This window comes from Bos javanicus, chromosome 13, assembly GCF_032452875.1.
Source record: "Bos javanicus breed banteng chromosome 13, ARS-OSU_banteng_1.0, whole genome shotgun sequence".
NCBI classification, from domain to species: domain Eukaryota; kingdom Metazoa; phylum Chordata; class Mammalia; order Artiodactyla; family Bovidae; genus Bos; species Bos javanicus.
In genome coordinates, this window is record NC_083880.1 from 55,603,944 (window position 1) to 55,621,018 (window position 17,075).

At 49.3% G+C, this 17,075-nt stretch overlaps 1 protein-coding gene and 1 long non-coding RNA gene across 2 annotated transcripts in view; one reads left to right on the forward strand and one right to left on the reverse strand.

Moving 5' to 3' along the window:
• The window catches only part of CDH4 (cadherin 4), a 479,881-nt gene that overhangs the window by 377,567 nt on the left and 85,239 nt on the right, over positions 1-17,075 (reverse strand). The gene's annotated exons all lie outside the window — the stretch shown is intronic.
• LOC133259450 (uncharacterized) lies at positions 2,438-4,736 on the forward strand. Its single transcript, XR_009740393.1, has 3 exons — positions 2,438-2,543; positions 3,992-4,098; positions 4,499-4,736. It is a non-coding gene; the product is annotated as an uncharacterized LOC133259450 (long non-coding RNA).

Here is a 17,075-nt window from a genome sequence, read left to right on the forward strand (position 1 = left end):
AGTCAAATGTCCACTTTCTGACTCTTACCAAAATAATTTTGAGTGAAAAAGTCAGTGATCAAAGATTACATACAAAGATCCCCATTTATTAAAATTAAAATAACCAAAATCAAAGGATATATACTTTTCAGTGAAACATACAGATGTAGTAAAACTATATGAGAAGGCAAACTGGGAAGAGATAGCGTGATTTTGGACAGTGGTCTTCTGGGGGCAAGAGCAGTGGAAGGTGAGGATAGGATGTGGGGGAGCAGCCATGAAGGTGGGTACAAACGCCTATGATCTTATTATTTAGGGGGTTATGACTAAAAATGAATTTATAAAAATGAGAATGTGCCATGAGCCAAGTGCCAGCGTTGATTTAATGCTGTACTTAATTTAGTGTATGTATCGGCTAGAAGGGCTGTCTGCTCTGTCAGCAGGGTGCGCTAGCAGCCTTGGAGATGGGGTGGGGCATGCATCTTTTTTCACCTTCACTCATTCTGACCTGCAAGGTTTCTCTCTTCTCTTCTAACCATGGGTATTGTTATTGTTCAGTTGGTAAGTGGTATCTGACTCTCTGCAGCCTCATGGACCACAGATAGCATGCCAGGATTCCCCTGTCCTGCACCATCTCCCACAGTCTGCTCGAACTCACGTCCAGTAAGTCGGTGATGTAATCCAACCATCTCATCCTCCGTTGTCCCTTTCTTCCCTTGCCCTCAATCTTTCCCAGCATTGGGGGCTTTTCCAATGAGTTGGCTCTTCACATCAGGTGGCCAAACTATTTGAGTTCCAGCTTCAGCATCAGTTCTTCCAATGAATATTCAGGGTTGACTTCCTTTAGGATTGACTGGTTTGATCTCCTTTCAGTCTTGACTCCTTTCAAGAGTCTTCTTGAGAAGAAGCTTGAGAGCTTTAATTCTTTGGCTTTCAGCTTCTCTCACAGTCCAACTCTCACATCCGTATATTTTCATTTTACATTTGTTTTTTAACAAAATAGCACAATTTAAAAGGAATTCCACCCAGCAATGTAAACCCAAACAAGAACATGTAAAATTGGTCACAGGAGGGCCGGGTGGGCTCTGCCCCTCAGGTCACATGGGCATGGACTGCCAGGAGGGCCAGCGATCCCTCCTCCGGGTGCCACCTGGTCTTCTGGAGAGTCTAGCTTTGACTTCTTCTAAAAAGCCCTTTGGTGCCTGCAGTTCTAGACTCTGTTCCCTGGATATACAAAATTTCAAGGTCAATGACTACAGTTTCCTGACCTGAGCTCTTCATTTATGCACCAGGCTCTGGAGTGGGTGCTTCAGCAAAGCTAGATCACCCTGACAGCGATTCCAGGGGCTCACGCATCATCCCGCATCCCCAGGGGGAAGTAAGACATGTCCAAAGTGAAAGAAGCTATCTGAGCCTCTACATAAGGGCAGAACCCGGGAAACCACGGTCCCTGTAGCCCACAGCACCACCCTGTCTTGTCACATTGGAGGCCTCGAGACCCTCCCTCCTTTCTTGTGCTCCCAAAGGAGTGGTGTAGCATGGGCTCTGAGTATGCTAGGACTGCTGTAGGAGGGCTGGTGGGAGAACAAAGTGAGCTGGAATTATTTAGAACATGCTGCAGAGACAAAGGGTCAAGCAGAAGGTCAGGAGGCATGGGGATCGAGGGAGAAGCCATGAGACCTCTCGACACAAGCCCAAGGACACTCTGGGGGCCCTAGCTCACCAGCCAGCTCCAAGATTGAGGGCAGCACACTGACCCCCAGTCCCCTCTCAGGCTTGGGGCTCCTTTATCCCCCAACCTGGATGAGAGGCCAGCTCTTCAGTACGGGCCACATGGGGCTTGGTTCTGACCCAGTTCCCACACTGTGGAGTGACCCTGACTCCAGCCTCATGTTTCTGACCCTGTGTCAGTCCCATCCACTTTGCCACGGTGCCCACTGCCCCTACTTGGGGTCACGTAGTGGGATGAATGGTGTCCCCTCAAAAGATAAGTCACATCTGGATCCTGTGAATATGACCTTATTTGGGAAAAGGATCTTTGCCAGTGTGACAAAGCTGAGGACCGTCCTGATTGGGGTGGGCCCTAAGTCCTGTGACAAGTGTCCCTATAAGAGGACAGAAGGTGGGATGCAGAGACCATGTGACAATGAAGGCAGAGCTTGGAGGGATGTGGCCACAGGCCAAGGATACCTGGGGCCCTGGAGCTGGAAGAGGCTGGAAGGACCCTCCCTAGACGTTCAAAGCCTGGCCAAGCCGACACCTGGGTTTCAGGTGTCGGGCCTCCAGAATGGGGAGAGGATGCCCTCTTGTTATAAAGCCACTCACTTGGTAATTGGTCATGACCCTAGAAAACCACCACTGTCACGCCCTCCGCCTCTTTATGTGGTGGCGATGGAGACCCTGGCAACCTGCTCAGGGGGACACCCGTGCCTGGGGCTGCCTCTTTCCACACCAGGGTCTCCTGTCTGCTTGCTCACCTGCACCCCTTGTAGAGCCTCCATCTCTCTTTCTTATTATCATCCTGATGTGAAAGTGACCTCACACCCCAGCCTGGCCTTTATATAGTAAGTTAGAACCACCAAGCCTGAAAATTCCGTTCAGCATCTAGATAGTTAACAAGTGAACTCTGCTTCCAGTTCTCATTTCTTAGTTTTTTATTTGCGCCTCTAATTAAAGGAAAGATTTGGCCAGAGGGATCAGATACGCCTTCTATTAGACATTTCTGCTGATAATGGCCATGTTTTTAAATAGTTCTCTGAAAGACATCTTCTGATTGAGGTTTTCCCATTACTTGATTATGTAAAACTCAAACTGGGGGGAAAAAAAGAAGAAGTAAATAACTTACATTCCTTTGAGTGGGTGGGTGGGTGGCTCAAATTTTCAAAGTGGGACTTTCCAGGGTCCAGGCCCTGCTGGCTCTGTTGGACTGCCCCTTAGTAATGATGCCACTTTGTTCTGAGCTTCAGTCCACCTTGGGAGGGATGTTGAAGCACACTTTCCCCTCCTTTCTCCTCCTCTAAAAGATCTTCTCACCAGTGAATGTTTTTGTTTATCATCATCTGCTGGTTCATGTGCGATGGACTAATTATTTCCGCACGGCCTAAAACAAGCCCAGAGTAATTGTCTACAATTTTCTGCACTTGCTTTCTCCCAAAGAATGTGTTTTTTTCTCTCTTAAATTTCAAAACCCAAGTTTCTGATTAGGCTCTGGTGATGTCATGTATAAAACGAGCAGGATTTCGTATCCAGTGTCAATCACAAACGTCCTAGTGACCTTTCTGCCCTTAAGGGTCCTTGGAAGGATAAATCAGAGGGAGCCTCATCCAGTGGGCATGGTGGTGTGGGGGCTGGGATCACAGACCCTCCTTCCCCTCCACACTTAAAGATGCTCCACGCTGAGGCCTGCCCAACCTTCCGCTCACAGAGAGCACCATTCTAAATCTCCATCTGCCGCCTTCAGACGGTGGCGATATCACTTGGCACGGCTTGTAGTTTTCAAATATTTGCTAGATTATAAAAGACTAAGAAGTGTTGTCACTACACACACACTTGCCCACGTCTCCCCCTCCCCCGGGCGATTGGTGCTGGTGGCTTCTGAAGCAGGTGCAGCCGTGAAAACTCTGACGGAGCCCAGATGCCATCTTTCCTTGTAGAGCCCCAAGCTTCTCCTTGGCCAGAGCTGTGGTGGGCCCCCACCCCCTTTTCTCGCTGTTAAAAATCTCCGAGTTGTAAAAACCGTGCCCATATTGAGCCATTTAACAGTTCATATGGTCTTTAAAATGCATGTCGTGTGATAGTGGATCTGGATTTGTGAATGACAGCTTTTTATTAGAACTGCCTTCCATCCTCAGGAAGACTGCATCTTCCTGTCGTTGCAACTTGCCAACAGCATCTTGAGGGACCCAAGATGGGTTTATGTGGGTGGGAGGCAGCACAGGAGAAGGAGAGTCTGCAAAGAGGAGCCCCTGAATCTTGGAAGTTTATGCAAAATGGACAACGCATCTGTTCACAGGCATGGAGTCCGTGAGATGATTGCAACTCTGTGACGAAGCCCAGAACAAGGGAGGGGGTGTGATTAATCGGCATGGTGTCCGTCCAACCACTGAGGCAGTGATAAAGGTATTAATTAGCTTCAAACATTAAAGTATGTACAGTAAGATAGATTTTTTAACAGTTCAGTGTGGCACAACCTTAATGCAGTGTATTAAAATCATTCATTACAATGAATAAATAGCTTAATGAGACTGGAAGCATCGACCAGTCTCCCCGTAAATGTGTGATGGAGTGAAGCAGGCGATGTCTGTCACCGAATATAAATTATGCAAAAATAATACTCTTAATACCTTCTCTCTGGGTGCATTGTTGCTTTTGTTGAATATTCAAAGGGATGGCTTCCCAGGACAATATCAAATTAGTCCGTGTAATAAAAAAAAGTCTGCCACAAATTATCTACACAATCCTTATCTGCAGAACTCTCCTCTTCAAACAAAGGCCAATTACAGTCTGGTTTCCTTTTCAGTGATTTGTGCCTGCTCCGAGGAGTGCTACCTGTTGTGAGTGATTCTTCTTTTTGTTCCATGTTCCCAAAGTTGACGCTTCACTTCTAAAACTTGCATCGGGAACTTAAACAAAGACTATTCCACTACAGGGGCAGCGAGCGGACTTGTTTACACTGAGAACAGGAGACAATGCCACTGCGATTTTTCTGTCGCTCCTTACTTAGAAGGATGCTTCGTCAAATCAGTGCACTTAAATGAGGCATGGGAGTATCATTTTTTCTTTCTTTTTTTAAAGGTAAGAGCATCCCTCTCTCCATTTTAGGTTTCAAGCAGTGGCAGTTATGCTATAAACTGCAGGGAGGGGTGGAGTATTTAAACACCAGCACTAACAGCACCCCCAGCCAACGCCTTTTCCCTCGGGAGATGAAGTTCTGAATTTGCTTAATGACCGTCAGAATTTCCTACACAGATGTAAACACTGGACCAACTCTGATAACCATAACAATCATGGATGTAACTGTTTCGTCCTGCATGGTAAGCTGGGAGAAGAGCAGGAATATGCCACTTGGCTGACTGCCCAATAAGCCAGCTCCATCCTGCAGGCTCGTCTGTCAGGGGCTGAGAGAGCAGAGCTCTTGCTGCAGCCCCCCAGACCCAGGCAACGGGCATGTTCCACATCTGATCTCCAGACCCTTTGAAAGAGCAGATGCTGAAACACACATGTTCCAAGCTCCAGTTTTAATCTGTCAAAAGGAAGCACCCCACTATGCCAAGGGCAGGCAAGATGCTGCAGCCAGGTAGCCACTGTTCTTGTTGTTCAGCTGCTCAGTTGGGTCCGACTCTTTGTGACCCTATAGTCTGTAGCCCACCAGGCTCTTTTATCCATAGGATTCTCCACACAAGAATACTGGGTGGGTTGCCATTTCCTTCTTCAGGGGATCTTCCCGACCCAAGGATTGAACCTGTGTCTCCTGCCTTGGCAGATGGGTTCTTCATCACTGAGCCACCAGGGAAGGCCCCGGCATCTGTATGAGCTCCTAATTTTCTCAACCACCTTAGCCAGCATTCTCAAACTCTCCTTTCATAATTAAAGAAAATAAAAGAAAACAGCCCTGAGCTCAGGATGGCGAAACTTTGTTTAAAGTCACAGCTATGAAGGGGGACCTGGGATGTAAACACAGTCTCTCTGATTTGAAATGCAGCCTTGAATGAAAATTATACCTTTGGGACTTCCTTCCCTGGTGGTCTAATGATTAAGAATCTGTCTGCCAAGGCAGGGAACACAGGTTCAATCCCTGGTCCGGGAGGATCCCACGTGCCACAACTACTGAGCCTGTGCTGCAGAGCCAGAGCTACTGAGGCCCGTGTACGTAGAGCCCGTGCTCCACACAAGAGAGGCCGCCACAGTGAGACTTCCGCGCACCGCAGCTAGAGAGTAGCCCCCGATTACCACGACTGTAGAAAGCCCTCGCAGCAACAAAGACCCAGCACAGCCACAAATTTAAAAAAGAAATAATTAAAAAAGAAAATTACGCCTCCAATATAAGGACTGTATGAGCTGCCCATTTCCCACTTGGGATACTGAACTGATACTAGAGTCATGTGACAGGTTATAGGTAGGGCACATTGGGTAAAGGGGCCTTTCTGTACTCTCTTTGCAACTTCCTTGTAAATTTATAGTTTACCTCACATTAAAAGTGTACAAATTACATTAAACCATCTTTTTATACCTCTATTCAAAACTATACATGGAGGGTTGAGTGGTACCCCCTCTCCAAAAGAAGGGTATGTTCATGTCAAGCCCTGGGGCCTGTGCTGCTGCTGCTGCTAAGTCACTTCAGTTGTGTCTGACTCTGTGTGACCCCATAGACAGCAGTCCACTAGGCTCCTCTGTCCCTGGGGCCTGTGTAGGTCATCTTATTTAGAAAAAGAAAGTTTGCAGACATAATTCAGAATCTTGAGATAAGAGAATATCCTGGATTATATGCTGCTGCTGCTGCTGCTAACTCGCGTCAGTCGTGTCCGACTCTGTGCGACCCCATAGATGGCGCCACCAGGCTCCCCCGTCCCTGGGATTCTCCAGGCAAGAACACTGGAGTGGGTTGCCATTTCCTTCTCCAATGCATGAAAGTGAAAAGTGAAAGTGAAGTTGCTCAGTCGTGTCCGACTCCTAGCTATCCCATGGACTGCAGCACACCAGGCTCCTCCGTCCGTGGGATTTTCCAGGCAAGAGTACTGGAGTGGGGTGCCATCGCCTTCTCCCCCTGGATTATCTAGTGGGGCCCTAAATCCAATGACAAGTGTCCTTGATATGACTACGACTCTGCCCACTGCTTGTGACAGTAGCCGTAGGAACACAATCCACTGTACTCTCCAACTTTAAAAGGAAGGCTCTCTATATCCTGTTGAAACATGTAGAACCATTTCCCCAAACGTATCTGTTCAGATTCGGATCAAGCGAAAACAACACAACATTAAGAACTAAAAAAGTACAGTGGCCACAGTATTGCTTACACATGGGGACATACGGAGGACCCTCGACCTGCCTGCCAACTCCTTATGGGATCCGCACTGACTGCTCTTGAGCCACAGGAGTGGCCCCAGTGAGGTTTTAGACCCCTGTGGGCGCCACCTGAAGAAGTGAGGACAAGGAGGAACGGTAATGCCATTTACAGGGTGCGGAAAGGGTGCCTTAAACTTGAGACCGTCATTCCTTAATTCATAGCAGTCTGGATGCTTCTGAAAGGGACTTGAAATGAGCTCAACAAGGAGTTCTTTCAGGGAATTCAGTGCACACTTGTGGGACCTGATTAAAGGTAAAGTTCGGAAGTGACAGCGGCCAGTGAGCTACAGAAAGCCATCAGCAGGTGGTTTTGTTTCAGATCTGAGCTGAGAGGAGAGAAGCCAAGTTCCCTCCCAGACAAAAGCTCCAAAGGCTGTTAGAATTTGCAAGAGGTCAGTTTTACTCAAACCCTCCAGGGGCCTCCGGACTTCGATATGGGGATGGTTTCTGTCCCTGTACCCACTGGAGAGGCCAAAGCGACAGATCCCCACCAGGTGGGATGGGAGGACACTGAGGTCCAGCACCATCCAGAGCGTCCCAAACACCCCTGGAGTCAATGACACTTCAAGGTCACCTTAACCATCACTTCTCATTCAAGTGGCACTTGGCAAAGTCTTGGTGCCAGAGGATTTTGCACTGAGGCCAGGGATGAAGTGGCAGAGGAGGGGACGGACGGGCAGAGGCCACCTGACAGCTCAGCCACTGACTGCAGTACATGCTGCCGGACCCTGGGGCCCGCCAACGCCCAGGAGCCCCCACCCGCAGCAGTTTTTAAAGGGAGTGGGAGAAGCAGAAGCAGAGAGCAGGCCACGAGAGACGACCATGCTCCTCAAGCTTCTTCCTCAGTTTTAGATCGAGCCACAAAGTCTTCAGTAATTGCAGAGCGCTGCTTGCAAAATATGTCACCAGCATCCCCTCCAAATCCCCAGTTGCCTTGGCAACACAGAGTGAGCGACAGCAGCCGCCCGTCACGTACTGGTGGTGGGCACACACGAGCATTTTGAGCATCCTACTGCTCCAAGCTCGCCTGACTGGTGCTCATGGTAGGGCTGAAGGAGAGATGAGACAGCCCTACAGGGAGGGGAAGCACGCCCGTTCATGGGGACCATCCAGGAAGCCAGTGGGACTCAGACACCCTGCAAGGATGTCTTCTGGGAAGACATGGAAACTTCTGGAAGAAGAGGTGGTGTTGGGGGTGTCCCACGCTGCCTGCAGCCCTGACTTGGGAGCACGAAGATGGGAGACTTGGAGAAGTTTTGTCACATTCCTGATGTGGAAGTCTCAGCACCCTTGCCCCAGGGCTCACTTGAAAGTCTGTGCTGCTCATGTAGAAAGGAGGGCCCGTGCCAGCCACATAGGGAAGAACACACAGGACAGGGCTGTTCCAATACCAGTCCCTCCCCCATGACTGATCTGAACTCTGTCCCCGGTAGGCATCTTCCATGACTATCATGCCTAAGTCCACGCCTCCACCTGATCCCCTTGCTCCTGCTGTCTCTGTCTTAGGACCCCAGGCTTGTCCTGCCTCCACCCCTGCACTGGGCTGCTTCTCTGATTAGGAGAGTTGGCCTTCCTCCCTCCCCAGGCCTGGTCCGAGCCTCACACCCTAGAGGAGGTTGACCCCTGCTATGGCCTTCCCTCTCTGGAGATCTTTTTTAATAGCACACACGTTCTGCACCACAGAATCCCACGCCACGGAATCTCAGGGCAGTTCTTCCTTGTGGTCACTTTCTCATGGACTCTACGCTCATTTCACCAACCCCATGGGGATGCGGACGACAGAGCATCACCAGCCTCTCTACCATATTTACCACCAACACACAACTACAGTCGCCACCTGGACCAGTATTTAATATCAATAGCATCACCCAACCACCACCATCGCCAATCCCATCTCTACCACCATCATCACCATCCCCTCCACTATGAACTATGATCACCATACCATCCCCAAACCGGTTCTATCACCATTAATATTATGATCATCACCACTTCCATCACCTCCACTATGAACTACAATCACCACCACCATCCCAACTAATACGGTGGTCATCATCACCTCCATCACCACCAGCACGACCACCACCAGCATAACGGTTACCACCATCACCTAGTATCGTCTCTATCACAATGACCACCACCACCACCACCATCAACATCTAACTTTACTGGGCACTAAATAGACATGAAGCATATGCTTTTAATCATGTGCGTTAGTCTCTCAGTCATGTCTGACTGTGCGATCCCTTGGACTGTAGCCCACCAGGCTCCTCTGTCCATGGTATTCTCCAGGTAAGAATACTGGAGTGGGTTGCCATTTCCTTCTCCAGGGGATCTTCCTGACCCAGGAGTTGAATCCAGGTCTCCTGCATTGCAGGCAGATTCTTTACCATCTGAGCAACCAGGGAAGCCAGTGCTTTTAATCATAGGGTTGGCCAAAAAACTACTTTGGGTTTCTCCATAGCATTTTACAGAAAAACAAATGAACTTTTTGGCTACCCAGTGCCAATCTTATGAAAACACTGTGAAGTGGGTATTTTTATTCTATTTTGCAGCGCAGAAAACAGAGGCCCAGACAACTGAAGTCACTCACCCAAGGCCACAGGGGAAGTAAATGGTGGAGCCAGGACAGTCTGACTCAAGTCAGCACTCTTAACCCCAATCCCAAGTGCCCCCACCGCTCTCAGGACTCCCTGGGAAACGCCCTAGCCCTGTCCAGACCTGCCCCTCTGTTTGGTGATCCCATAGCTCATCCGCTCCCTGCCCCCACCTTGGCCATCACCTCCTCCGAGCAGCCTCCCTGGATCCTATGCTTGGAGGGGTTGCACCTCTCTTCTGTAGTGCATGGTGCTGTGCTCTTCTTCTAAATCTTTCTCCCCTGTCAACTCGTGAGCCCTTCAGGAAGGTCAAGCCGCCCTACTGTCAGAGGACCAGCACCGTGCACCATTCCTGGTCCACAGCAGGTGTTTGATGAATGTTTAAAAACCCAGAAGGGCTCATCTGTCAAAGCTGGTTGACTCCCTACAGCCAGGGGTGCCATATCTTCATAGCTCTAGGCTCTCCCAAACCCCCAACGTGCACCCCAGCCCCAGGCACCCACATGCATACCCAGGGAAGCCCCTGCTCTGGGTGTAGCAGTCTCCACACCTGTTTCTGCAGAGGCCTGGGTGTCCCACATGGTTAATGTGAGTCCAGAGACTTTACACAGCCACACACATATTTCTACCTCTTCACACCACCATGCATTTGCATAACTTACACTGGGCACTCATGTTGCCTTCCATGTTTTCAATAGTACCCAAAAGAGAACTGTGAGTGTGATGTCACAGTTGACAAAACAGCTCCAGATATACCCCTACACAGCTGGCCAAGGTCACTTGGCCATTCAGATGTGAGCCTGGCATGAGAACCCATGGCCCTGCTGTCTGGTTTCTAATCCTGTTTGGCGGGGAGGTCAGAGGTGGTATGGGATTGCTGCAGTTTTATCTGCTGCTTTTTCTCCATTAAGTCCAAGTGGTCCTGAGAGGCCCAGGACGACATCCATTATGAGAAATGTAATAGGAGAGACCCTGCTGCATTATCTGCGAAGAACAAAGACTATCATTGCTGTTTTTAGAACAAGAAAAGGAGCTTTTGAACGAGTCTCCAGGAATTCAGAATGGACGGTTAAAGGGAACAGCCTGCTTCACTCATTGGATGCACAGAGTGCAGCCAGCCTTACTGCTCGCCAATCTGTGCCAGCCGTCCCCTTGGAGTTGTGACCATCCTGCGTCCCAGACTTGGCTGGTGTTGACTGTCACATGCACAAAGGCACATGACTTTATCTGGGGCCACAGGACTGGGTGGGAGCGTGGACAACACAGGGAACCCACCCAACCAAGGGCCACCCCTGCCCCACCCTGGGCCACCCCTGCCAGCAGGAACAAGCCCTACAGCCAAAGCCTCCACTGTGTTAGAGAACAAGGCGTAAATCATGGTTTTTACAAAAAATATGATTAAGTGTTGACATCTGATGAAGAAACAAAAATCTGAAGCACAAGGCACATAGAAAACGCATATCTGGCCCGACTACTCCTTCATGATGCAGGGTTAGCACTTTCCATCTTGTTTCCAGGAACGCAGGGAACTCCTGGCCTCACTCCAGATGGGCAGTGTCACAGTCTAACCTAGTGACCATCCTACTGCTAAGGAGCTGGCTCTCCTTCCACCTGGCAAAGGCCTGGTGGACAAGGTATTTCCTCCTCATCTGAGGCAATGTGGTGGGGGTGGGAGGTGCAGAGGGCTGGCCTGGGCATCCTGCAGATATGATGCCAGGGTGACCAAGATCTCTCCAGGCCCATGGGAATCCCCAAGATGCCAGAGGCCCAGCCAGTTTGGGAGCTGCTCCTGGTTGCTCTTATTTATTGAGAGAGGCACCTGCCATCCCTGGTCCAGGGGAAGCCACTGCATCTACAGGTAGATTTTGTGAAACTGCAGGGAGCACGGCGCCTGCGGAGCATAGCACTGGGCACAGTGCCCAGCAAGGCCGCCTTGACCGACAGACAGAGTCTGTGGTTGAGTGCCGGCCTTGCTGGTTTTCTTTGGATGTGATCACGGGAGCAGGAAGGGCTGGGGTGCCGGGTCCTGACACAGCCGAGTGTGACTCGGGCCACGTTGTGGCCGTGTGACTGCAGGACGGGGCTGAGCCAGACACGAGGCTCGGGGCCTGGGAGGACGTGGCGTTTGGCTCCCAGGGGTGATAGGGCAGCCAAGTTGGTCACATGCTTCTTTCTGGGCCAAAATGCCTGGCCAGTAAGAAGTGTGAGGTGGAGACAAGATCCCAGACGTGGAGCAAAAGCACTGAATTTAGATATGTATTCATGTAGAGTGATTTCTTTAACTTGAACTGGACAGTGTGTTTACAAACACAAGCTGCCAGCCTGTCACTGGATCAAACCCCACTGTGAGTCATCTTCACGAGACCGGCCCGTGTGTGTCCCCAGATGAACCTTGGCAGAGGTGAGAGGTGGAAGACTGAGCCACGTCATGGCAGGGGACAAGCTCAGACTCCAAACCTGCCTCCAAGATGTGCCCAACTCTGCGTGAAGCCTGTTTCCTGCAAGGAGGCTCGGCTGGGCTCCCACAGAGCAGATCTGGGCATGGCCCTGGGTACCCTGGGAATGCACAGCCCCCACTCTCAGGGCTAGGTTCCAATGACCAAGCTGGAGGCGTACACATTCCATTGCGGTGAGGGGTGGGCCCTGTAACAAAGGCCTCCCAGGCCCTGTGGGGGCCAGGGTGTTGTTCAAGCACAGAATGGGCCATAAAGCTGAAACGCCCCAAAGAGAGGAGTCTGGAGGGCAACCAGGTAGCTGGTCTGCACCATGCTAGCTGGATGGCATTTCCCGGCGGACGGAGGCCTGGCAGGATGAAGTATGTCCCCATATGCCCCAGTTCCGGACTGGGAAGCAGTGAATTTATTGATGCCTCCTGGATGCCAGTGTTGGGGGTGTACCAAGAAGAGTCTCCGTCTCTCTGCCACCTTCTCAGGACAACAAGCCCCGAGGTGGTCTCTGGGAGATGCCACAAGGAGACGAAAGTGCTCCCAGACTTCCAAACTCAGTGCAGAGGCCTGCTGGTGCTGAGAGCACCTCCTCTGACCCTCCCCCTCTCCCCAGCACACACTGCACCATTGCTCCAGAGGCTTGTGCAGTGCTCTGAGCACCAGGCTGCAATCAGATTACACGCTCCGGTGCCCAGCCCTGCACGCCGCACACAGAACAGAGCCATTCATTAACACCAAGGCCAATTAAAAAGCAGGCAGGCTCCCAAATTAAACCCCCAAGCTGTACACTTCCACTCTTTCCCAGGAAGTGACCACCACCCCCACAGCTGGCATACTTGGGGTGCAGGCGGGGCGAGGAGGAGAGAAAGGGGGCAGCGGGCACTCTGTTATTCCTGACTTGGACAGGAGGATCACCATCAGTTCCCAGACCCCACTTGACTTGGGGACAGCACTGAGCCCCACTGCAGCCCACTCCAACCCAAGTTTTATGGGGTCATTTTGTGTATTCTCATTAAAGGGCTTAATATTCAGGCGATGGGGGAGGTGGGGGGAACTGCTTTCTCATTAAGAGTCTCTGTAAAAACAAAATTGTAAACATTTACCATTGAGCTATTTACAAAGTAAGAGATGTGATCCATATTTAAACAGCTCGCTAGAATGACCTGTTACCCTAACGTGGTCATGTCACAAGCCCAGGTTGGCAGCATCTGACTCCTTCTCCAGGACTTTAGAACAATGGAAGGATGGTCTCTGACCTTTGAGGATGAAATTCCCGGCCTTGGTGCAGTGACCCACATGAGGGCAGAGGCCTGCCAGTCAGTGGGATCAGGCATGGTTATGGGAGGTGCAAAGGCCTCTGGATGGCCTGGCCTTGGGGAATGCCCCCCTGCTCCCTGGAACCTACCACTAGCCCCCTCCCATCTTGAAGGCATCACAGATACCACTATCTCATTCATCTTGGAGCCAGGAGCTTCTTGAAGACTCAGGGTCCATCTCAGGTCTCCACCCAGGTGCTCAGGATAAAAGGACAGGGTCATCTCTGAGCTTCCCTTCTCCCTGGACCCCCCAGATCCATCTCCAGAGTATATCTGAACCATCGACTCCTCTTCATGTCCCCCCTGCCCCTCGCTCTGCCAAGTGGGGCCTGTAGCATGGATGGCAGCCCCATCTGGATGGCAGAATGGCCTTCCCAGCTGGAAGAGCCCGCCTGATCCCCAATCAGTTCTCCCATCAGCAGCAGACAACTTATGCTCCAGACCCAGGTGGTTATGGCACTGTGCTGTCTGGAACCCACCTCCAGGTTCCCTGACATCCAGGACAGACTCCACATCCTACCTGAGCTCTGAATCCTGCCCCTCCCCACGGTCCCCCAGCCTGAGATAAAGTGCGGCCCCTTGCTGTCCCCAGGACTCTGAAAAGCTGCCCGCTGTGGCCAGCTGCACCTCTTCTGTCTCTAATATGTGTGGCTGTGGCTGGTACCTTCACCTCGTTGATGTCTCAACTCAAATGATGCCTCTGCAGGGGTCCTCTCTGACCATCTGATCTAAAGAGCTCCATGGAGCCCATCTCTCTCAATCTGACATTGCTCACGTACTTTCTTAAATTCTTATTTCAGTATGATTTCTGACTTACAGAAAAGTTACAAGAACATGACAAATAATTCCCGTATATTCCCTTCACAGATTTCCTCAACCCCATTTGCTTTATCTCTAACAACTCTAATGTATGTTTTCTAGAACCAAGGACATCTTCTTACACATCCCAGTTTAGATATCAAGATGAGGATGATAATGTTGACTCAATATTATGGTCTAGTCTACAGATCTTACCCATATTTCATTAGCTGTCCCAAGGAAGTTCTTTAGTAAAAACAGAAAGAAAAAAAAAAAAAAGGAAAAAAAGAAAAAAATCCCAGATCAGGCACTGAACTCTGTTGCTTTTCACTCACATTTTCTCTAACCTGCCCATTTAATCAGTTTTTGCATTTCACAACGTGGGCATTTTTGAAGGGCACAGGCCAGTTCCTGTAGAATGTTCCCCAGTTTGAGCTCAGTGATGCTTCCCCAGGAATAAGTCCAGGATGCTTAAGGACATCACAGAATGATGCTGTGTCCTTCTCAGTGGTCTCCACTTGCTCCGTTTCTGCTGGTGTTAACTTCAATCATTTCACGAGTCCGTGTCAGCCAGGTTTCTCTCATGTAAACTCACTATTGATTTTATAAACAGTAACTTCAGGGAGGTATTATATACACATCCTGTTGTTCCCTGACTTTCATCAACTAGATTTAGCATCTACTGGTGCTTCCTGTCTGAATCAACTGTCATTATGCGCTTGTCAAACGGTGATTTTCTGGTTCCTTCACTCACTCCTCACTCATTAGGTGCCGTTCTGCTGTAAGGAGGCTCTGCCCCTCCCCACCACCTTTTCTTTGTCATTTTGGACTCTAGGATTCTTACTTTATTCTAAAGGCTATGACCCACTATTGTCATCATTTATTTCTGATTCTCAAATATCCTAGAAGGGGCCAGCAGGAGCCCCTTAAGGCTGGTCCTGTGTCTCTTCAGCACACCCCCTGTTGTAAACATTGTTCCTCTTAAATCGGCTCCCTTAGACGTAGCTGGAATGCTGCCTTCTTATTTACCGACTGTTTCACCATCTGGAGCAGAGAGAGCAGTTAACCAGAGACAAGTATCAGATCTGTTTAGATCCAGCGAGCTTGAGGGAGCAGGTATTCACAGAAACCTTAGGGACTACTTCAGGAGCCCCACCTATGACTAACACTGGATCCCCATGTGACAGGTACTGTGATGGGCAGTCTGACACTTGCACACGTGTGAGTCGGTGTCTGGGTGGACTAGGCCTGCTGAGTGCACACCTCCGCCAGTGACGAAAGAGTGGGGTGTTGAGTGAAAGCTGGCCTCCTTCCTTGCAGCGGTTCTTTTTTTTATTAATTAATTTTTATAACTTTTTTGTCACATTGGATCTCTGTTGCTGTGCAGGGTTTCTCTAGTTGTGGCAACGGGGGGCTATCCTTTGTTGCAGTGCTCAGGCTTCTCACGGCAGCGGCTTCTCTTTTTGCAGAGCACCGGCTCTAGGCACGTGGGCTTCAGTATTTGTGGTGCACAGCTGAGTTTCTCTGCAGCATATGGGATCTTCCTGGACACATGACTGAACTTCCGTCCCCCACACTGGAAGGCAGATTCTTAACCACTGGATCACCAGGGAAGTCCCCTTGCAGTGAGTTTTATGTGGCTTCTTAGAGGGTGCCCAGAGGGACTGAACTGTAGCTGCCCAAGGCCATGACCCCCATTAATATGCCCTCTGTTGGTTTTCCTCCTTGCTTGGTCTTCCCTCCCTAAGCTTCCTGGCCTCACTCCCCGAATAAACTGCCTGCACCCCATCCTTGTGGCAGGCTCTACTTACAGGGGATTCTAAGCCAAGACGGGAACCTTATCTTGAGATGACCCCCAAAGCTGCAGACGTATGACTCTTGCTGGAGATGAACTTGAGGTAGAAGCTCAGTAGTCAGTAGGGTCACACGTTGGACCCGCTGGTCCTCTAATTGCCGAGGAAAACAAGCTGGTCGCCAACAGTGTTCATGCTCACAGATACACACGCATATGTACACCTTCATGCATACACATTCACACAGGTGAGTGCACACACACAAACATGACCTGGAGGTTTTATAGTTAAGTTTTACCAAACAATCAAAGGAGAATTTTAATTTTATTCAATTTTTCTACAGAGTAGAAAAAGGGGGAGCATTCCCCATTTCATTTCACAAAACTATCATAACCTTGATACCCAAATCAAGCCAGAAAAGTACAAGGAAAGATTCAGTTAATCTTCTTCAATAAAGATGTGAAACTTAGTAAATTAAATACAGCAAGTTGTCTCTTGTGGCCAAGCAGAGTTTATCTCTGTGATGCAAATGTGTTATTAATGCAATTTTCATGTGAACAGATTAAAGAGAAAAATTACAAGATTATTTCAGCGGTAGGAAAAAATTCCAATAAAACGTCATAGCAAACTGGGATTGAAAGAGAACTTCCTTAAACCTCATAAAGAATATCTTCTAAACCAACAGCAAACACCATCTAATGATGAGTCCTCTGAGCCTTTAAATGAGGAGCAAGACCAAATCACAAAGTTATTCATGTCTGCAGTTAACACTGACGGATCGACACGAAAGGACAAGCAAAGGTACAAAGATGGGAAAGAAATAATTAAAAATTGCATTATTCATAGATGATATGATTAACGACATGGAAGAACCCCAATTAATCTACAATTTATTAGAAATAAGAAACTGAACAGATTGCTAAATACACTTTTACAAATGTTCATTGCTTTTCAGTACCATAGAACGGGTAGAACATTTCATTTAATAAGAGATGGTGTTTCTAACCACATGAAGAATATGAAGTAACTATGAACATCTCTAAGAAGAAACATACAAGGACTTTAGGGAGAAAATTATACAGT